The sequence below is a fragment of the Venturia canescens genome, chromosome 3, assembly GCF_019457755.1.
Source record: "Venturia canescens isolate UGA chromosome 3, ASM1945775v1, whole genome shotgun sequence".
In the NCBI taxonomy this organism is placed as follows: domain Eukaryota; kingdom Metazoa; phylum Arthropoda; class Insecta; order Hymenoptera; family Ichneumonidae; genus Venturia; species Venturia canescens.
The window spans coordinates 26,499,559-26,523,131 of NC_057423.1; the positions used below are offsets into that span (position 1 = coordinate 26,499,559).

The following is a 23,573-nucleotide window of genomic DNA, read 5'->3' on the forward strand; positions in this document are numbered from 1 at the left end:
TCTACCGAGTCTCTTGATATATAATCTGACGCCTTCATATATATAACCTAGCCTACTGACGATATATTTACACTGGACAATATTTCTCGCACTCTGTTTTAATTGAAAGATTATTTTAGTTAACGCTTATTTCCAGTCGAACAAAATCATGAAATCTTGAAGTTTTGGTTGACATATGCATCGCGCATTTTTTATATCCTTTTTCGCACACATATCACAGACTACATTTACGCGGCCGCTTTGATACTGGTTTAGTATATCACAAAATTTAACGAAATAAATAGTAATATGCACTTCGTTAGATGACGAAAATTATTTTTAGTTATCCCGCACGCACTTCGTAACATCATAACCCCAAACGTCAACATGACGTGAAACTTCGGCTGGTGACTTTCGAGCTCTCAGCATGTGACGTCAGTCCGCGACACCGCCGCGAAGTTAGACCGAGGGACATGAGGCCTTTGATGGTATTATATACAGACATGTCAAATTTCTAAATGCGTTAGTAACTTTTGCATAATCTTGAGCCTGTGCAAAGTTTTTTCTCAGCAATTATGCTACTGATCGTGTTGGTTTCGGGCTCATTCGAAAGAGATTTTGAAATTTAGTCTCCAAACTAATTTTCGCTTAACAAAACATCTCTTGAGCTCCGCAATTCTAGAAAATGACATGCCAGTTTTACCCCCACCACCGCGAATCGTTTTATTCAGATAAAAGATAGTCTCGGCGAGAGCCTCAGGCCAGCAGACGACAGGGCTGTCAATGTACTTGTCCCGAGACTCTACCAAGTCTCTTGATATCGATCGAATGACTGCTGTTACCAGCTGTGTTGCGCCGTGTGCTACGTTCTGAAGTTGACGTCAGATTCCTATCATCAACAACTAATTTCAACAACCAATCACAACGTCTAAAAATGGATGTCGTCTGATCCAACCAATCAGAAACTCGAGAACATCAAAGTGCCTTTGATTGTGTTGTAAATACAGACGCATAAATTCTAGAATGTGTTGGTAACTTTTGCATAATCTTGAGCCTGTGCAAAGTTTTTTCTCAGCAATTACGCCACCGATCATGCTGATTGTGGGTGGAATCGGAAGAGAATTTATTAATTAATCTCCAGTTCAATTTTCAAAGCCTCAGATGACTTAGGAGTTTCGTAATTGAACAAAATGACATGCCAATTTTACCCCCACCACCGCGAATCGTTTTATTCAGAGAAAAGATAGTCTCGGCGAGGTTGGGCCAGCAGACGACAGGGCTGTCAATGTACTTGTCCCGAGACTCTACCGAGTCTCTTGATATTAGTGGATAAATCGTCACTAATACTGCCGGGTTTTAAAGTATTTGAATATTTTTCACGGTTTAAAATAATTTTCATTGCGAAATTTGATAATTTTTGTTTACATTTTTCGTGGTATAATGCGAAAACGGGTGATCATCAATGTACTCCCTAACGGATGTAACGATTGGTCAAAAAAAGTACAATCCGCTAGGGCTTGTCCAAATTTTTTTTCTCCGAGGGAGGATTTTTGCGGCTTGATATCCAATCTTGTTTCTGTGGTAGTTCTAAATTTTCAAATAAGGTTTTCGAAAGTTTTCCACTGTTTCTATTATGATAATCGAAAATAATTTATCCAATGATTTTCGTTAAGTTTTCTGCAACTTATAACAGTTTGATATTCTTCGAACGTTTGATGTTTCCTCATGTTTCCCTCATGATGATGGTGATGATGATGATGAAACACGATGATCCTCTCATGTTTCATCGAATCCGAATGTGTCCACAATTTTGTGGTATTAAAACTATTTTCCGTAGCGTTTATGAATATTTTGTATTATTGAGGAATTTCCCCCCCCCCCCCCTCATTTATGAATTTTATTTTCAATTTTTTTAATCAAATCGTTGTGAATAAAAAAGATATGAAAATTTTTCAATGAAACGAATTTTTTGATTGATTTTCCGTAAAATTTGACAGAAAGAGAGAGAGAAAAAATATATATAATGCTCACCAAGTCCACCAGGAAACTTCCAATGACTTTTTGAAGCAATCTTTTCTATTCACAGTATCATACCCAGAGATATCAAGTTGATGTACACATGTCGATGTATAAAATTTTTAAACTCTGCATGTAGCGACTGAGTTCCAATCAGAGAAATGAAAAGTATTGAGTGTGTCAGGACCAACAGATTTGCTTATTTTTAAATATACATCTATTTTGAAAACATAAATTCTTATGCCAATCATAAATGGGCCACTGCTAACTTTTTGTACCATTTTGAATTATTTATTATTTATGTATTACCATATTCTATAATTTTTTAATAATCTTCATAATTTATATATACCCATATTCCATAATCAAAAATAGGAAGTGCTAATACTTGGCGCACAAGTGTAAATACAGAATTTTCAAAGTTTGCCAGTATCTGCTGCAATTTCTTCATCTACGTTATGATACAGACAGACAAAAGTACCACAGATTCATGAAATTAATTATGCCATAGTTAAAAAGAAAAAAGACAGCGCAATTGAAAGAGAACAGAAATCAAAATTGTTTCATGTATCTGTGCATTAGTTTCTGAAGACAGTAATTTCAGACCTATTCAGAAATAAGTAGGTGAAGACTTTAGTAATGAATATCTTCGTTAATATATTCCAGTCGGAACCAAAAAGTTAAAAGATTGGCATACCTGCTACTTCACAGAAATATCAAAGTTCATAGGTACTTGCTACGTACCAGTTATACAGACTTTGGTGCTATAGGGAAAAACACTTCAAAATTACGTGAACCACATTTCTGAAACTTATGACACATTCAAAAAAAAAGTGACAGATACGATGCATGTTGAAGCAAGCAAAATGCTGTAATTTTGTATGTCTCCATGGTTATCCGTAGACAAAATATTTGATCACATCGAAAAATGATCAGGTGTAGACTTACAGACATGAATTTTTCAACCCACAATGCCAATCGCAAACATGGTCTGGAAATATTCAATATACATGTCGCTTCATCACTTTGTCGAACTTTAGAGGTGTTCATTGCATTTCGAAGATACAAATTTTGATATCATGAAAATTCAGCACCCAATGACTTATTGAAATAAATTTCCAAATTTATCATGTAATAACTCAAGTGAATATATCTATGCATTTACATGGCCCCAAGTTTTTTCAAAACTTGGGTGTATGAACAAGCAATCGTGAAGGCTTTTTGTTATAAATATTTCAAATTATCTTGTTGAAATCAATATAAAGAAATAGAAATACGAATATCTCTCGTATTGTCTGGAGAACGAATAGAAATTGGTATGACAATACACTGTAAGCTAAGGAGGTGGAAAAAACGGACCGGTGAACACAGCCAAACTAAATGAAAGAAATTATGACAACAATACATTGAATTACTTGACCAAAGTTATTTAAAATTTATTTGAATTCGTTTACACACAACCATCCACCTCTTTCTTTAATGTAATTACACAACATAGAATTTCTGTTTGGAAAGAACGTTTTAGAGGTTATAATGAACGAACGTTTTTTTTCTCATTGGTATTATTATTATTATTCAACACTAATGAGTCACGTCATTAATAATATCGATTCCTTCCACTTTTCAATAACCACTTTTATTTTTCTACACTCTGCACGCAACAGCACTCCGGCGGTCATAACCTCAAACGTCAACATGACGCGAAATCTCGCAAATTTGCTATCTATGTATATATTACGATATCGAAGTAGAACAGATAATTCTTAATTTTCACGACACATTATTCACGTTTTCACTTCTCAACATTTTACTCACTCTCAGTACACTGTATGAGATCAATTAATCCACTTTTGAGGTTTTATTTATTATAGATATTATTGTCGTGAATTGGGCTCGAAACTTATTGAAACTTCTTTTATGAAAAAAATAAAATTGATTATATCCACTGCTATTTCCAATAATGTTTTATTTATTTAAACGAAATTTGCAAATCTTTCACCGTTGATCCACGGGGCTACGATCGCAATCACTTTATAATAACATAACAGACGATAACAGACGGTATACAAGAAAACATTGAGGACTATCAGAAACTTTCTCATCGGCGATTGGTCGAGACGGATAGATTCTCACCGGTGATTGGTTATGATGGGCATCAAGAAGCCCTTGTATGTATCGGTCTGAACCCATATACGGATACGTCAGCTGCGTAAATGTGTTGGTACTTTTTGCATAATCTTGAGCCCGTGCAAAGTTTTTTCTCAGCAATTACGCCACCGATCATGCTGATTTTGGGCCAATCGAAAGAGAATTTCTTAATTAGCTGAAAGTTCAATTTTCAAATTGCGACATAACTCCTGAGCTTCGCAATTCAAGAAAATGACATGTCGATTATACCCCCACCACCGCGAATCGTTTTATTTAGAGATAATATAGTCTCGGCGAGAGCCTCGGGCCAGCAGACGACAGGGCTGTCAATGTACTTGTCCCGAGACTCTACCGAGTCTCTTGATACACAGAATTTTCAAAGTTTGCAAGTATCCGCGGCGGTTCATTCATCTTCATTTTCCTACAGACCACAGATTCATTAATTTAATTATGCCAATACTGAAAGTAATAAAGACAGTACGCTTAACAGCCAACAGAGCTCAAAATTGTTTGATGTATCTGTGCATTGGCTTTCGAAGACAGCAATTTCAGACCTATTCAGTAATAAGCGACTGAAGACTTTAGTAATGACTTTCTCTGTTTATATACTACTACAGTCGATACCAAAAAGTGAAATGATTTCCACACCGGCTGCTTTACAGAAATATCAAAGTTTACAGGTACTCGCTGCATACTGGTAATACAAACTTTGATACTATGGGAAAAAATATTTCAGAATTTCCTGAACCACATTCTCGATTGTTATTATGTCACATTTGAGAGAAAAAAAGAAAGACATGGTACATGTTGAGGCAAGCGAAATGGTGTACTTTTGTATGTCTCCATGGCTATTCGCAGACTAAATATCTGATCATATCCAAAAGATCAGGCGTAGACTTACAGACATAAATTTTTCAACCCATAATGCCAATTGCAAATATGAAGTAGAACTACTCTCTATATATGTCCTTTCATAACGTTCTTCAACTTTAGAGGTGTCCATCGCATTTCAACAATACAAATTTTAATATCACGAGAAATAAAGCACCCAATAACTTTTTGATATAAATTTCCAAATACATCATGCAACTCAAGGGAATATCTATGCATTTACTCGGCCCAAATTGTATAAACTGGACTCTTCGTTCTATATTTTTCATATTATGTTGTTGAAATCATTACGAGGAACCCACAACACACGTATTATCTAGAGAATAATGAATTGAAATTGGTAGGGATATTCTGTAAGCTAAGAAGGTAGAAAAAAGGGAGTGGAGAGCACAGCCAAACTCAATGAAAGAAAATATTAGAATGCACTAGATTAGACACTTTTATTTAATCAACATTTTTTTCAATTTAACTGATTTCATTTATATACAACCAATTTCGCGAGTTTTTTTTCAATATAATTGCATGACATACAATTTAGGAAGGCACACAGTTTGGAAAGAGCGTTTGAGGTTATAATGAACGAACGTTTTTTTTTCTCGCAACTCTCCTGTTGAAAATTTAACCAAATAAGAACAAATGATTGCAAGAAAATTATGTCACAAAATAAACGTAAAAGTCAAAGTGTTTATACAAGGAGACATTTCCCAACATTAATGTTTATATATTAACAAACACTTGCGAACACATAGCCATGAGATTGATCTAAACCGCACTGTTTTCACGAAATTCCCATAACACATTTTACAGTTATATAAGAACTGTGAATCGAATTTAAACATCTCGCACTGTTTCCCCGAAATTTTATTATATGGACGATGAACGAATTTACGCAGACGGTGACCGAAAGAAATTATTTTGACAGTAGATATAAATTATGTGACACGAAGGGTGCGTTCGACTTGGGCGCTTACACGCTTTCAGCGTCCGAACGTAGAGTATCGTAAAACAAACATGGGAACGATGATGTTACAAGAAGACTGACGGTGTGAAGATAGACGACAGGACCATTGAGAAGTTTTCTAATCGGCGATTGATTGAAACCGGTATTTCCTCGGTGCGGATTGGCTATGAAGGGCATCAAAATGCTCTTATAGGTGTCGGTCAGAACGCGTATACAGATACCTCCAGTTTATAAGTGTGTTAGTAACTTTTGCATAATCTTAGGCCTGTGCAAAGTTTTTTCTCAGCAATTACGGCACCGCTCACATTGACTTTGGGCTCATTCGAAAGGGATTTTGAAAATTAATCTCCAAACTGATTTTCGCTTTACAACAAATCTCCTGGACTCCGCAATTCTAGAAAATCACATGCCAGTTTTACCCCCACCACCGCGAATCGGTTTATTCAGAGATAATATAGTCTCGGCGAGAGCCTCGGGCCAGCAGACGACAGGGCTGTCAATGTATTTGTTCCGAGACTCTACCGAGTCTCTTGATAAATTTCAATGCTGCACGTAAATTAGATGGAATTTTTTTAAATTGATTTAGCTGTTCGAATCAAATAAGAAGAATGAGGGATCGGTTTCCAAAATGATTTTAAGCGCGATTTTTCGGTTTTTATTTTTTACTTGTTATTTGATTCTTTTGACACTTTGAAAAATCGATACAGGTTAGTTGTTTTTTAAAGATAATGTTCTTTCAAGATTTGTGAAATATTTATTCGAATTGTTATGTATTTTTTTATACAATAATTTTTTTGGCAATTTTTTATAAAAATTTTTTTTAAAGTTTGTTTTATCTATATGTATCGTGTACAATAGGGTGGTTAAAAAAAATCGACTATTTTTATTTCTTCAAAGCCCGTGTTTCAATTATTGCAGTGAGGTGAAAAAAGATGCCTGACAAAATTTGAGCCCTTAAAAAAATTTTTTAAAGGTCGCTCAACGCGATTTCCTATTGTCCATTTAAATAACACGGAGAAGACGTTACTAGCTGCTTTTGAATTTTATTCCTCGGCAACGGGTGAGGGTACAACAACGCCCAAGGTGGTTTTTTGTAGGAATTTAAACGCTCTATAAAAAAAGTCTCTTGGCGTTTTACGCTAAACTTACACCTACAAAAGTTATTCAATATCAAAATGGACTTTGAAGAAAATTTCGACATTTTTTCATTTTTCCGGCGAAACTATCGACCCTGTCACAAAACGCTGTGGAAACTTTTTCGGAAACCATGTGATTTAGTATAATATCGTGATCTTATATTATTATAAAATTGAATAATTTATAATAATACTACATTACGAGTTTATTTTTAGCGAAAAACTGCAATTCCCGTCGCGTGAATCGTTATATTAACAAAAAAAGTTCCAAGTTTCATTGACTCATTAGGTAATGCTTATTGTTGATGAAAATTCCAAAATGCATCGGATTTTTCCACCTTCCATTTATAATTTCTTTTGGGACATTAATTTTTTTTTGGAATGCAATATAAATACAGATTCAAAGTTATTCGAATTAAGTATAAATTGAAACGTCTAATGTAATTGAGTTGCAAAAATTGAGTGGAAATGATGTTTGGAATAATGGATCATAGCCCTACAGTAAGGGTAACCTCCTTTTCCGTTCTGCCGGTATCATAGGATGTTACCCTTACTGTAGAGCTATCCATTATTCCAAACATCATTTCCACTCAATTATATTAGACGTTTCAATTTATACTTAATTCAAATAACATTAAATCTGAATTTATATTGCATTCCTCAGGAAAAAAAAAAATTAATGCACCAAAAGAAATTATAAATGGAAGGTGGAGAAATGCGATGCATTTTGGAATTTTCACCAACAATTTCTTTCTGAGGCATTATCTAATGACACAATGAAACATGGAACTTTTTTTGTTAAGATAACGATTCACTCGACGGAAATTGCAGTTTCCTTTGAGAATAACCTCGTAATGTAGTATTATTATAAATTATTCAATTTTTGAATAAACTAAGAACACGATATTATACTAAATCACATGATTTCCGAAAAAGTTTCCACAGCGTTTTGTGACAAGGTCAATAGTTTCGCCGAAAAAGTGAAAAAATGTCGAAATTTTCTTCAAAGCCACTTTTGACGTTGAATAACTTTCGTAGGAGGAGGTTTAGCGTAAAACGCCAAGAGACGTTTTTTATAGAGCGTTCAAATCCCTACAAAAAACCACCTTGGGCGTTGTCGTACCCTCACCCGTTGCCGAGGAATAAAATTCAAAAGCAGCTAGTAACGTCTTCTCCGTGTTATTTAAATGGACAATAGGAAATCGCGATGAGCGACCTTTAACAAATTTTTTTAAGGGCTTAAATTTTGTCAGGCATCTTTTTTCACCTCACTGCAATAATTGAAACCCGGGCTTTGATGAAATAAAAATAGTCGATTTTTTTTAACCACCCTAGTGTACAACCATCTGTCAGTTTTCGATGGTATGATATTTTCTAATAAATTGAAAAAAGTTACCACTTGCGTTACGTGCATACGTGTTACAGCAATTCATGATATTATTCAGGGACAAGTAATTTTTGAATGAACATGGAAGCTAAAGTCATTTGTTACTCCACGGTGACAGAGACTTATAAGAAAACCGATTCTGTCAGGATCTTCTGGTATTATTTACAAAATTCGACGTCGATTGGATCAATACAAAATATATTTAAATATGTGGTAAAAGTACTTGTCCGGCCCAGCACTTTCCGTTTAAATTGTTTATCCAAAAAAAAAGTCAGGGCTTGTCTAGAACTGATGGATCACGAGTATTCATGCAGAGGGAATTGAGAGAATTATCTTCAATTAATTTTTACTTAATTGCACTAATTTAATAAAAAACGGAAACAAATTGTTCCGCAATATACAAGGGATATTATTGTGCGTCGATAAATGAAAAAAACTGGACATAATATCCATGTTCAAGCTTTCAAAGTAACTCTCCAGTTTATATTCGATGAAGGCAATTTTTACTTCCCACTTATTCCTCAGCGAACGAATTCCATTCGGAATAAGAACTAACCTATCCTATTATTAAGAACATTAAATTAATAATTATTAATTTATTATTAATAATAATTATATTATTAATAATAATAATAAAATAAAATTAATAATCATTATAATTCATTATAATGAATCGCATTTCAATAAATTTTCAACCAGATTCTGCCGTACATTTTCGTTTTTTTATGATTGAATTTTTATTGAATGAATAGTGATGGGCCGGACAAGTACTTTTAACACATATTTAAACATAATTTGTATCGATCCATTCACCGTCGAATTTTGTGAATAATTTCAGAGGATCCTGAAAGTATGAGAAGAATCGATTTTCTTATATTTCTCTGCCACCATAGAGTAACAAATGACTAGCTTTCATGTGATTTTTTTGGATTTAAAAGTTTCTTAGAACAATTTAATAATGTTAAAATTTGGAGTGACTAATAAAATACTTGTCCACCGATTGATATCATAAATGTTAGTGCTGCACATAATTCAAGTGGTAACTTTTTTTAATTCATTAGAAAATACTTGGCCTCGAATTGATATAATAAATTTTAATGCTGCACATAAATTAGATGGAATTATTTTCAATTGATTTAGCTGTTCGAATCAAATAAGAAGAATGAGGCATCGGTTTCCAAAATGTTTTTAAGCGCAATTTTTCTGTTTTTTATTTTTTACTTGTTATTTGATTCTTTTGACACTTTAAAAAATATATACAGATTTGTTTTTTTTTTAATATAATGTTTTTTCACGATTTGTGAAATTTTTTTAGAATCGTTTTGTATTTTTTTTTCATAAAATAATTTTTTTTACAATTTCTTTTTATTTTTTTTAAAGTTTCTTTTATGGATGGAATTATCAGCAAACAAGGGACCATCAATGTACTTGTCCCAACCTTTTTTTTCCTAGGGGAAGTTTATGGTAAACCTATCCTCAAAATTTCTGGGGTCCCCGTTGCGCGGACTCTCGGATCGATTCGGCGACGTCTCGATCCTATAGCCCGTGGACGGTGAATTGCCTATTTCCTGGGATGCCTGGATTCTCGGAGCGACTCGGCGACGTCTCGATCCCATAATCCAGGGTCCGCACCTAACCTTAAAAAATTCCGGCTTTCCGTTGCGCGGAGTTCTCGGATTGATTCGGTGACGTCTCGATCCCATAACACGTGGACGGGAGGTTACCTCTACCCTGTAGATGCTCGGACTCTCGGAAAGATTCAGCGACGTTTCGATCCCATAGCCCGCGGTCTACATCCTACCATTTCATTTTTTTTTTTCTTTCTCTTTCTTATTGTTTGAGCAGAATTAAAATTTATCCAATTATTTAAAATTAAATTCTCATTTGAAAAATATTGTCCGAAGTGGTCCAGGCAGGGAGATCTAAACCAATTTAGAATAATAATCATCCAAGAGGCGATAGATAGTACTAGAATTTATATCGAGCCGAGAAATAAGATTAAAAATTTGTAAAAGTGAAAAATACTCTTGGATTTATTTGATTTTTAAGCGAGCATAACAGGACATTGGAAAAATCGCGAATTATAGCATGAAGCACTGAATCGAGAGGTTTTTAAGTTTGAGGCATATCGAAAGATTAGATAAAACGCGACCATTAAATTTAGAAATGGTTTTTTTTTAATTACTATTTTTTTGTACAATTAAATTCTGAAAATTGAGAAATTGAAAATTGTCTCAGACAGAGAATTTGCAACGTTTTCGGGTCTTTCGGGTGTCTTTTTCTCGCCAGATCCGATTAAACAAAGCAAGACAGTTTAAAACAAAAAAAAAACACAAAATTGTTTTAGAATAAGCGAGCCAAAGCGCAAAATTTCTTTTATTTTGGTCAGAATTCGGTCAAATAATTGAATAAAACTGATAATTTTCATTTTTTACCAATATCAACAGTGTCCTCGTTTCTTTCATACCTGCTCCTTATTATCAAAGTTGCTCGAACCGACGCGTGGCGGCGTTCAAGCCAAGCGTTTTGTTACAATATATATATATATATTGTAACGGTACGTCTTTGGTCAGAATGCACCGCCACGCGTAGATTCGAGCTTCTTATAATATAAAGGAGCAGGCATGAAATAAAAACAAAAGTGAGAGGAAAGATCTGTGAAAAATCAAAAGTTTTATTCAAGAAATGCCTTCGTCGCTATTTCGTGATTAATTTACAAAAGAGAATCTTGATTTTTTTTAGTACTTTCGGTATTTTCCTTTTTGTCCAAAACAAAGGGAAGAATGATCGCACGCAGATTACTTGATTTCGCAATCGACTACGCAATTACGAAAAACTTTGGAGAAATTAACTTTCGCAAATAAGGGCTCAAGTCTCGCCAATACAAAATGGGCTTTCGCAAATAAAGAATTTTGTTTCGTAAATAAACTTCGCAAACAAAGATTTAACTTTCGCAATTAACGGATTTTGGTTACGCAATTAGGCTTCGCAGTTAAAGAATTTTCGTTTCGGAAATAAAGAATTAACTCTGGTAGTTACAGATTTAAATTTCGTAAATGAAGAGGTAAATTTCGCAAATACGGAGTTTTGTTTCGCAAATAATGGAAAAAATTTCGCAAATACTGAATTTTTGTTTCGCAATTTAAAGAATAAAGAGTTAACTTTCGCAATTACAGAGTTAAGTTTCGCAAATAAAGAATTAAATTTCGCAATTACTGAATTTTTGTTTCGCAATTTAAAGAATAAAGAATTAACTTTCGCAATTACAGAGTTAAGTTTCGCAAATAAAGAATTAAATTTCGCAATTACTGGATTTTGTTTCGTAAATGAAAGAATAAAGAATTAAATTTCTCAAATACTAAATTTTGTTTCGCAAATTAAGGAATAAAGAATTAAATTTCTCAAATACTAAATTTTGTTTCGCAAATTAAGGAATAAAGAGTTAAAATACGCAAATACTAAATTTTGTTTCGCAAATTAGAGAATATATGATCTCAAAAAAAAAAAAGAGATACGTCTTAAATTATTGCCTTAAACGTGGCACCTACCAACCGGAATTCAATCCACCCAGGAATCTTAAGGCAGAACGAACCCGAACTGCCCCCGCCCTCCTGGCATGAAGGGAAGGATTCTCCCAAGAATCTTGTTACCGAACGAAGCCGAACGGTCACCGCCCTCTTGGCAGGAAAAGGATGGGTAATCTGGCAGAAATCTTGGTCCAGAACGAAATCGAACTGTCCCCGCCCTTCTGGTCAGGTCGGTGCCCCAGAGTGGAAATCTTGAACACAAACGGAGCCGAATGGGGCCTGCCCTTCCAAACTGAGTCGGTGGTGATCTACGTTTTGCAAAGCGGATTCTGAGTTGCGAAGTCAGAATCGGCTGGTGACTTGCGTAAGCGGATCTGAGTTGCTCAATTTACAGATCGGCGTGCGTAAGCGAATCAAGCGTGATGAGGGCAAGACTGACTCCTGAGACTCGCTTTCGATACCTTTATATACTCGGCTGACACAACAACGCGAAATAATCATAATAAATTGGCAGGCTTCGTGATATTTCTGATTCGCTCGCTTATTATAGTCTCAAACCTTTATTGCGTTTTAAAATTTCTAATTGGCCAATTTTATCTTCGGTGTGCTTCATTATTGGTTGCTTAATCGAGATCAATCGTAAATTTTTATTTAGATGAACTGCGCTTGTGCTAGAACTCACAATCGCCAATTGGAACTGTGTGATTTTCTCATTCGTACTTCCAGAAATTCGCCTATTGGCTGAATTTTTTGATTGGCTCTTGCGAGCCTGGTCGCAACAGCGCGCGAAACCTATTTAAATTTGAAATAATTGCTTCGAAATGGTTTGATAAATTTTTCTTATGTTTTCAAATGAATTTGCTCTGAAATTGCCACAGGTTAGTCCGCACAGAAATTCCTTATACATTTCAGTCTTTTGTCGTTACAGAGAGCTGAATTATTTAATGAGATTTAGAGAAATTGATTTTTCTTGTGATCGACGTGTCACGGGTCGATAAACGAGCCCGTACGCTGGCGCCTCTCTCTGAGTGATACGCGGACCGCTAGTTGCCGTGTCGGTACGGCTGCGGGTTTTGTTATCGAGCGGTATCGTTCGTCTCAATATATATATAGAGTCGCTTGATCTCAGCGTCCAACCCGCTTACCACCGTGCTCTTGGAGTTCTAATAGATAAAACTTTTTAGAGTACGAAGAAAAAAATCGCTAAAGTTCAAGGACAGACCTGTGAAAAAATATTTCCAGTACAATTTTGACGAAAATTAGGTATTTTTTCGTGGAAACCAACGTTATAAGCCGAAAATCATATCTCGGACCGCAACCTGCTTTGCACCATGCTCTTGGGCTCCCAATAAGCATAACATATTAAAGTACAAGGAAAAAAATCGCCAAAGTCCAAGGAAAGACCTGTGACGAATTATTTCCAGTACAATTTTGACGAAATTTAGGTCTTCTTTCGTGAAAACCAACGTTATAAGCCGAAAATGACGCGATATCAAACCATATACTTTGCCTAGGGAAAAAAAGGTTGAGACAAGTACATTGTTGGTTCTTCGTTTGCTAATAATTCCATCTATAAAAAAAACTTGCAAAATTTTTTTTTTTAATTGTAAAAGAAATTATATTATAAAAAAAATACAGAACAAACCGAAAAAAAATTCACAAATCTTGAAAAAACATTATATTTAAAAAAAGCTAATATGTATCTATTTATTAAAGTGTCAAACGAATCAAATAAAAAGTAAAAAATAAAAAAACGAAAAATCGCACTTGAATTCATTTTGGAAACCGATGCCTCATTCTCCTTATTTGATTCGAACAGATAAATCAATTGAAAAAAATTCCATTCCATTTAAGGGCAGCATTAAAAATTATTATATCAATTCGAGGCTAAGTATTTTCTAATGAACTAAAAAAAGTTACCATTTGAATTACGTGCAGCACTTAAATTTATGGTAACATTCGGTGTTCAAGTATTTTATTAGTAACTCCAAATTTTGACATTATTAAATTGTTCTAAGAAGCTTTTACATCCAAAAAAATCACATGCAAGCTAGTCATTTCTTACTCTATGGTGGCAGAGACTTATAAGAAAATCGATTCTTCTCAGACTTTTAGAATGCTCTGGTATTATTCACAAAATTCGATGTCGATTGGATCGATACAAATTATGTTTGAATATGTGTTAAAAGTACTTGTCCCGCCCATCACTTTTCGTTTTAATTGTTTATCCAAATAAAAATCAGGGTTTGTCTAGAACTGATGGAACAAATATCCATGCAGAGGGAATTGAGAGAATTATCTTCAAGTAATTAAGAGACCCAGTAGAGTTTCGGGACAAGTACATTGACAGCCCTGTGGTTTGCTGGCCTGAGCTCACCGAGACTATATTATCTCTGAATAAACCGACCCCACCACCGCGAATCGTTTTGTTCAGAGAAAGTATAGTCTAGGCGAGCGCATTAGGCTAGCAGACGACAGGGTTGTCAATGTACTTGTCCCGAGACTTTACCGAGTCTCTTGATTCGCGGTGGTGGGGGTAAAATTTGCATGTCATTTTCGTGAATCGCGAAGTTCAGAAGACGTTTTATGAATCAAAAATTGGTTTGAACAGTCATTTTCAAGGTCTCTATCGAATGAGCCTAAAATCAACATGATCAGTAGCGTAATTAATGAGAAAAAACTTTGCACGGGTCGAAAATTACGCAAAGTTACCATTACCTTCAAATGCCCCTTGGATCCTTTCTGGTTCTTCATTGGTCGTTTTCCGAAACACATTCAAAGATGCGTGTACGTATATAACATCAACGATGTCTCTAGAGATTTCAATTGGTTGATTTGGTGTACTAACACTAATGATTTTCTGCATATGGACGTAATGTGTTCGCAAGTGTATGTTAATATATAAAACATTAATGTTGGGAAATGTCTCCTTGTATAAACACTTTGACTTTCACGTTTATGTTGTGACCTATTTTTCTTTCAATCATTTGTTCTTATTTCGTTAAATTTTCAACAGGAGTTGCGAGGAAAAAAAAACGTTCGTTCAATATAACCTCAAACGCTCTTTCCCAACTGTGTGTCTTCCTAAATTATATGTCATCGAGAGACTCTGTAGAGTCTCGGGACAAGTACATTGACAGTCCTGTCTTCTGCTGGCCCAAGGCTCTCGCCGAGACTATATTATCTCTGAATAGTATGATTCGTGGTATTGGAGGTAAAATCGACATGTTATTTTGTAGAATAATGAAACTCAGGAGTCATTTCGCAACTTGCAAGTTGAAGTTTGAGCGAATTAAAAAATTCTTTTTCGATTACGCCCAACATCAGCATGATCGGTGGCGTAATTACTGAGAAAAAACTTTGCACGGGCTCAAGATTATGCAAAAGTACCAACACATTTACAGAGTTGACGCATCTGTATATGGGTTTAGACCGATACATAGAAGGGCCTCTTGATGTCCGTCACAACAAATCACCGGTGAGAATCTATCCGTCTCAACCAATCGCCGATGAAAGAATTTCTGATAGTCCTCTATATTTTCTTGTATACCGTCTGTTATCGTCTGTTAGGCCCGCTGCACACGGTCAATAATATTGCACAGTAATATTGCACAATAAGTTTGTATGGTGTGTAGTGCGCGATAAATTTAAGATAGCTCAAACTTCTGTTCAATGATTGCGCAATGTTTCAATACTACATCTACACGTTCAATAATATTGTGCTATCACCTATATTCCGCAATATTATTGACCGTGTGTAGCAAGCCTAATAATGTAGATTATATATATGAGTTCCCTTTGATAGCTGTGTGGTAACGAACCGGCCAGGGTTTGACGTTACGAAGTGCGGGACAAATGCAACAAACGTTCGCATAGTTAGTGAATAATATAAATTAGGCAAATCAGTTTATCAAAAATAGGTCTGGAATTTGTAAGGAAAAATGTTCGTCAACCTATAACGTGAAATTTCCTTTTAGTGATCTGAAATATTATGGTTAATAATTAATAAGACAAGAACACACGGAACAGTTAGTGTATAATGTGAGAAACTCCAATCGAATCAAGAGACGCGGTAGCGGCTCGACGCCAAGTATTAAAAGGAAAAACTGCAGAGCAAAAGAAAAGCCAGCGTGAGCCCTGCCGCTACTCTTATATACGCGAATATGCCGGTTTTATGACGTCACAGAATTTTCAAATGGCTCTCACAAATAAACCATTTCATAAAAGAACTTGAAAATTTGTGACGATTTTTTTTCGATTTTTCTCTTTCCATTGGTCTTTGTTGCAAGTAAATCCGTCCAGTAGATCCTGAGATATGTAACGTTAGTGATTTAAAATCCATCATTTCGGGATTTTCATTTTCTTAGAGACAGAGGGGCGTAAGTTACGCTTGTTTACATTTGGACTTACGTCCTTTGCACGATTTCTTACTTTTGTCACACTCTACGTCACGCACTACGCTGAACGCGGCTACCCCCTCTCCTTCTGCGTCGCCGAGCGAGAGAGACAGAGAATGGGCGCACAGCGGGGGCAATACCAACTCTTGGTTTGCGCATAAAATATGTATATAATTATATAATATATATTTTATTTATTAATATTAATTAATAATAAAATATTATTATAATAAATATTTTATTATAATTAATATATAATATAATATATATATTATATTATACAATATATAATATAAAATGATAATAATATAATAAAACAAAAAAATTGAATAATACGAATAACATTAAATAATAAATAATAAAAATAAAAAAATATAAAATTCTGGTCGACGCCGCTGGATTTTTCGAGGATGTCTAGGGCGATAGATCATGGGTTTTGGAGGACTAGGTTTAGGTACATTCTATCGCGAATTTCGATTTCCAGGTGGACGACCCCATAGTTTTTTATGTCCAGATATATTTCTCCATGGTTTTCGCGATCGAGGTTGACGGCTCCACAGAATTCGATGTCCAGGTATGTTTCTCCATGGTTTTCGTGGTCTCGGATAATTCCTCTATGGGTTTCTGATGTGCAGGTGTATTTCTCCATAGTTTTTAATGTCCAGGTGTATTTCTCCATAGTTCTTGATGTCTAAGGTATATTTCTCCATGGTTTTCGTGGTCTAAGTATGTCTCTTCATGGTTTTCGCGGTCGAGGTCGACGGTTCCACAGTTTTCGATGTCTAGGTATGTTTCTCCATGATTTTCGTGGTCTAGGATAATTTCTCCATGGGTTTTGATGTCTAGGTATATTCCTTCATGGTTTTCAATGTCTAGACGTGTTCCTTCATGGTTTTCGTGGTCCAGGTATATTCCTCCATGGTTTTCGATGTATGGATATGTTTCTCCATGGTTTTCGTGGTCTAGGTCGACGGCTCCACAGTTTTCAATGACCAAGTATGAAGGACCACGAAAACCATGTTCCTTCATGGTTTTCGTGGTCCAGGTATATTCCTCCATGTTTTTCGTCGTCCAGGTATATTCCTCCATGGTTTTCAATGTCTAGGCATGTTTCATCATGGTTTTCGTGGTTCAGGTATATTCCTCCATGTTTTTCGATGTCTGGGTATGTTTCTTCATGGTTTTCGTGGTCTAAGTTGATGGTTCCACAGTTTTCGATGGCTAGGTCTGAGTTTTCATAGTTTTTGTTCTCTAGGTATATTTCTTCATCATTTCCGTTATCTAGGTCGATGACTCCATACTTTTCGATGTCTAGGTATGTGTCTACATATTTTTCAATGTCTAGGTATATTCCTCCATGGTTTTGTATGTCCAGGTGTATTTCTTCATAGTTTTAAATGTCTACGTATGTTCCTTCATGGTTTTCGTGGTCCAGGTATATTCCGTCATGGCTTTTGATGCTAGGTCAACAATTCCATAGTTTTCGATGTTTGGTTATGGTTCTCCATGGTTTTCATGGTCTAGGTCGACGGTTCCATTGTTTTCGATGTCTACGTCGACAGCTCCATGGTTTTCGATGGCTAGGTATATTTCTCCATGGCTTTCGTCGTCCTGGTATGTTTTTTCATGCTTTTCGAGGTCTAGATCAACGGCTCCGTAGTTTTCAATGTCCAGGTATGTTTTCCCATTGTTTTTGTGGACTAGGTTGACGACTTCATAGTTTTCACTATCCCGGTCGATAGCTCCATAGTTTCCGATGTTAAGGTGAATTTGTCCATGGTTCCCGATATGAAAGTCAATGGCTCCATAGTTTCCGATAGTGTGGTGAGTTTTTCTAAGGTTTTCGATATCTAGGTCGTCGGCTCTATAGTTTTCGATGTCTAGTTTGGCGACTATAGGGTTTTCGATGTCTAGGTGGATGCCTTCGTATTTTTCAATATATATTCGACAATTTTATATTTCCCGATATTTAGGTAAACGGTGCAATGGTTTACGATATATTTCCTCATAGTTATCGATATCTAGATCTGCGATTTAATAGTTTGCATTGACGAGGCAGGTTCAGACGTTACAGAAGACCATGAAAAAATATCACTGGACACCAATAACCATAAAGCTGTGGTCTTAGACATTGAATACCATGGAAACATCTCCTTGGACATTGCAAACCATTGACAGTATCCATGTCAACATGGAATCCATGAATGAAAAGAAGATAGTTTCAAAAATCATTTTTCCAAGTAAACAAGTGGAGCTTTTCAAAAAAAGGAATAGAAAATGAAAATATCATCCCGTTGCATAGGAATTTCCCAATCTTTCATTGGAAAATTCGATTTGCTGAATGGATAATCAAAATCGTCACCATTATTGCTTGTAAAAGGTTTCAACTCACATGAACATAACCGCACAGTTTTCGTACGTCTACATAGAAAAATAGGCTGTGTCGATTGCTTTTGGCACATAGAGAAAAGCACTCAACTTGAAACAAATCGTTTTAAAAATTTTCGTCGAAGACGAGGAATGTATTTTTTTTCTTAAGTGTCACGCCTCTAAGAAATAAGCTAAATTAGAAAAAAAATAATTGACAAAGTAAAAAAAGAACGCCAATTATTAAAAGGTCGCGACCGTAGTTTCCAATAATTTTCTATATTTGCATTATCAATAAAAAACTTCAAAATATAAAAAAAAAATGAGATCGTTTTCTGAAGTTGACAAATATAGTGAATGAAATACGATTCCTATATAGTTGTCACGTCTCGCAAAAAGAAGTGAAATCAGTAAATATTAAAACTTCAAAAAGTAAAAAAGGCACGCCAAGTATTAAAAGGTCGTGACCGTCGTTTTAAATGATTTTCTATATTCGCATTGTCAATAAATAAATTTTAAAAAATGTTTAACTGTGAAAAAATATGAGATCTATTGTAACATATACAGTGAATGAATTACGTTTTCTGTAGGAATTCTGAATTTTGGAAATAAAAAAAAATGAGATCATTTTCTAACGTAGCCAAGTACAGTGAATGAATTAAGGTTCTTGTGGAATTCATTCGTGTACACTTTTAGCCCTAATCCCTCACTTATTCAGAAAAATTGTCCAGCAAACGTCACAGAGCAACAAAGGTTTCTCGAATGATTCTGCAATTATTAAGAGATTATCATCTGTTTTTATGCTAGCTCGGGTTATAAACTTAAAACATTTTACACAATATGATACAAGAACCTTTTATAAAGAAAAGCACAAATACGCGTACAAGTGCATGCATTGTATCTATACGATGAACTGCACAAATTCATTTTCAACATTACACACAAGCTTGGCGTGCATGGTTTTCAATCGGAAGCTCGGCGAAGGAATGCCTCATCCGTCCATATATTTGAAGAAAACTTGATGATCCTCTCATGTAATTGTTTTTTAATTTGCCATCCCTTTTCCATCAAACTATTTTATTGAGTAGTTCGACGTGAGATCCCGCGCTGTGTACACAAAGAAAAATATCTATTCTTGACTAGTTCGACTGATAAATTCATTACTCCAAATGTTTCGTATTCAACGCGTTTTCTTTTCTCAAATCAATGTTTACACAGCTTACTTCTTTGTTCATCCATTTCAATACTTGTGTAATTCATCCAATCATCTGCCCATTTGGTAAAAAAAAGAGTGTACGGACAAACGAGTGAAAGTGACGCGTGGATAAATTAAAATGCGTATGGGCATGAAAGAATGGCCGTATCTATCCGTACAAGATAAAGGCATATAAAGGGATTGATTGATTTCATTTCTTTATCCGTTCGTTTAATTGTTCAATTTTATCCACAAATTTCACCCATCTGTATTGTTTACCAAATCATTATATAACAGGGCCCCTCTTATTTTATTGGGGGATCGGTTTTTTTCACACTCGTTCATACAATTCTAATTAATTATTGTTTTCATAGTAAATTTGAACAATTGTCTCTTCCCGAGCTTCCGATTGAAAACCATGCACGCCAAGCTTGTGTGTAATGTTGAAAATGAATTTGTGCAGTTCATCGTATAGATACAATGCATGCACTTGTACGCGTATTTGTGCTTTTCTTTATAAAAGGTTCTTGTATCATATTGTGTAAAATGTTTTAAGTTTATAACCCGAGCTAGCATAAAAACAGATGATAATCTCTTAATAATTGCAGAATCATTCGAGAAACCTTTGTTGCTCTGTGACGTTTGCTGGACAATTTTTCTGAATAAGTGAGGGATTAGGGCTAAAAGTGTACACGAATGAATTCCACAAGAACCTTAATTCATTCACTGTACTTGGCTACGTTAGAAAATGATCTCATTTTTTTTTATTTCCAAAATTCAGAATTCCTACAGAAAACGTAATTCATTCACTGTATATGTTACAATAGATCTCATATTTTTTCACAGTTAAACATTTTTTTAAATTTATTTATTGACAATGCGAATATTGAAAATCATTTAAAACGACGGTCACGACCTTTTAATACTTGGCGTGCCTTTTTTACTTTTAAATGTTATCTAATTTATTTCTTATGTCATCATTATTTTCGAATATTCCCATATTTTGCTTCCTATTGAGTTTGGCTCTGCTCTTTCCGATCCTTGTTTTGACTCCATCGGTTTGCAGCGGATCAATACATATTATTAATTGGTTGCCTAATATGTGTCCTATGATTTTCTACTATTTCTTCATGCTGATTGTGGTAATGTGATTCAGGCGGTTTTCAACTATGATCATCAATCGCGCATTTTTTTCATCAGATTAACAAAACAGTTTCTGGTCTTGATGTAAGTATAGTTATTCTTTTTCCACCTGGTCTGTCGAGTAATAAATTTTGAAACTTGTTCCAAAAAGTCTTTGGATGCTTTTTTTGCTGATAATATGAAAAGTTGAATCTTCGGAATGCGGTAGGCAAACACAAATTTTGATAACAATACTTATGAAATGATGCGTATGATGAGTATTCCTATTCTGCAAACTGCAAATGTGGAATTATTGGTGAAAACATTCATTACGATAAGTCTACAGTTGCTCAGTTTTGGATGCGATTAAGTATAATGCCTGCCAACATCATGGAAACCTACAGAATTTCTTAATGTTATGTGCGCTATGTCATTTTAATGTAACATCATGACTTCTAACAACTTTTCACTATACTACTAAAAATTTGGATCATTGTAATACAGCAACAATCTGCAAACTATAAAATTTATATACTGTGCCATTAATTTTACTTTTTGACTCCCACCGTAACATCAATATGAAGTGAAAAATTCATTATAAAAGTCTTCAGTTGATCATTTATGGATGGATTTGAAATTGCTGTCTTCCAAACTTATTGCGCAGATACATTGAATCGCAGCAGATACCTGCGAACCTCGAAATTTCTGTGGATGAGTGTATGTGCTAAGTATCACCCCCTATCTTTGATTATGGTAATATGTAATGGAACTTTGTTCAGCAAGTTTTAAAGTGTTTCTTTTCAAATAGTATTGAAGTCTGTATTACTGCGGTATGGAGCGAAAACCTTCAAACTTTCATATTTTTGTGTCGCAGCATGTGAACCAATCATTTAAATTTTTTACTTCAACCGTAACATGTAATCTCTAAACTTCATCACAAACGTCTTCAGCTGTTCTAAATATCTAAATTTCCCTTTTTCTATTCTATTGTGAGTTTTCAAATTTCTAAATTCATTTCTAAATTCTCCTGAAATTGTTTTTCTCCAAAACCAATGCAGGTACCTTAAACGTCTTTGAATTCCGTTGCTCTGTTGAAATAAGTACTGTCAGTTTTTTTTTGCTTCTTTGAGTTTTGACATAATAATGTTTCCGGGTGCCTATTTTCTGCAACTATCAAACTGTAGATAATTGGATCTCAGCGGCCACTTGCAAACTCTGGAAATATATTTCATCGGGGGCAGGTTTTGGATGACATGAAAATGTCTAGATTAAAAATCATGGATTAACATGGCGTGAAATTGACAGCGCATTTGAAAATCGCTTGTCAACCGATGCTGTGATTAATCGTGATCATATCTACCCACGAAAGTTTCTATTGGATGCGTATGAGCTTGTTGAAAAACAAGTGCAGGCTCATATTCGCAAATATAATAGTATCAAAGTGAACACTTCGTTTAACGGGGAGTTTACCGTAGGCGATAAGCGGGCGAATAAAAGTGTCAACACGGGAAATATTGAACTTTTCACAACATCGGACTTGAGTGAGTGGTATCGAAAGCGAGTCGTGGAGCCGATTCTGAAATCGCTCGAGGTGTTCCAGGAGAGTGACAGTGGCTGGACATTAACATCAATAACAAATTTAACTGTGAACATCAACAAGTACAACGCTTCGCGGGCGGGATGTCACGTTTCATTGGCGGAATGTATACAGTTGAAAAGAGCGGTGGTAAATGTGAAATCGGCGGATAATGCGTGTTTTGGATGGGCCATGACTGTTGCACTTTGTCCAGCAGAAAAAAAACAGCGATTGCACATCCTCTTACCCGCATTATTTAACGAAATTCAACTTCCAAGGCATCAACTTCCCTATGACGTTGCACCAGACTGGGAAATTTGAGAAGATGAATAATCTCTCAATCAATGTCTATAGCGAGATGGAGGAAATCATTTTACCAGTCCCCGTGAGCAAGGAGAAGAAAGAGCAACACTTCAACTTGCTTTACATCGAAGACGTGTCGGGATGTGGAATTGGACATTTCGCGTGGATCAAGATTTTATCCCGGCTTGTCAACTCACAGCTCAATTCTGATGGGCACAAGAAATACATCTGTGATCGGTAAGTATTTTTAATATACAACTGTATACATTTCTTTACGATTATGATAATATACTGTAAATATTTGAAATTTTTTATTGTTATAATAGATGCCTTCATTACTTCCCAACCATTGATAAGCTGCAGTTCCATGAGGTGGATTGTGGCGTTATCAACGATTGTGCCGTTCGACTACTAGCTGAGAACGACAAATGGTTGGAGTTTACCAATACCAATCGGAAGGAGCGTCTCCCATTCGTGGTATACGCCGACCTCGAATGTATCCTGGAGAAGACCAGCGCTGAAGAGAGGGAAAAAAATAAAAGCCAACATCATCATGTCTTCAGCGTTG

General features: G+C 35.3%; 1 protein-coding gene across 1 annotated transcript in view; it reads left to right on the forward strand.

Annotated features, from left to right (window-relative positions):
- Positions 1-23,573, forward strand: part of LOC122408579 (laccase-like) — an 885,959-nt gene that overhangs the window by 71,355 nt on the left and 791,031 nt on the right. The window lies entirely within an intron of this gene.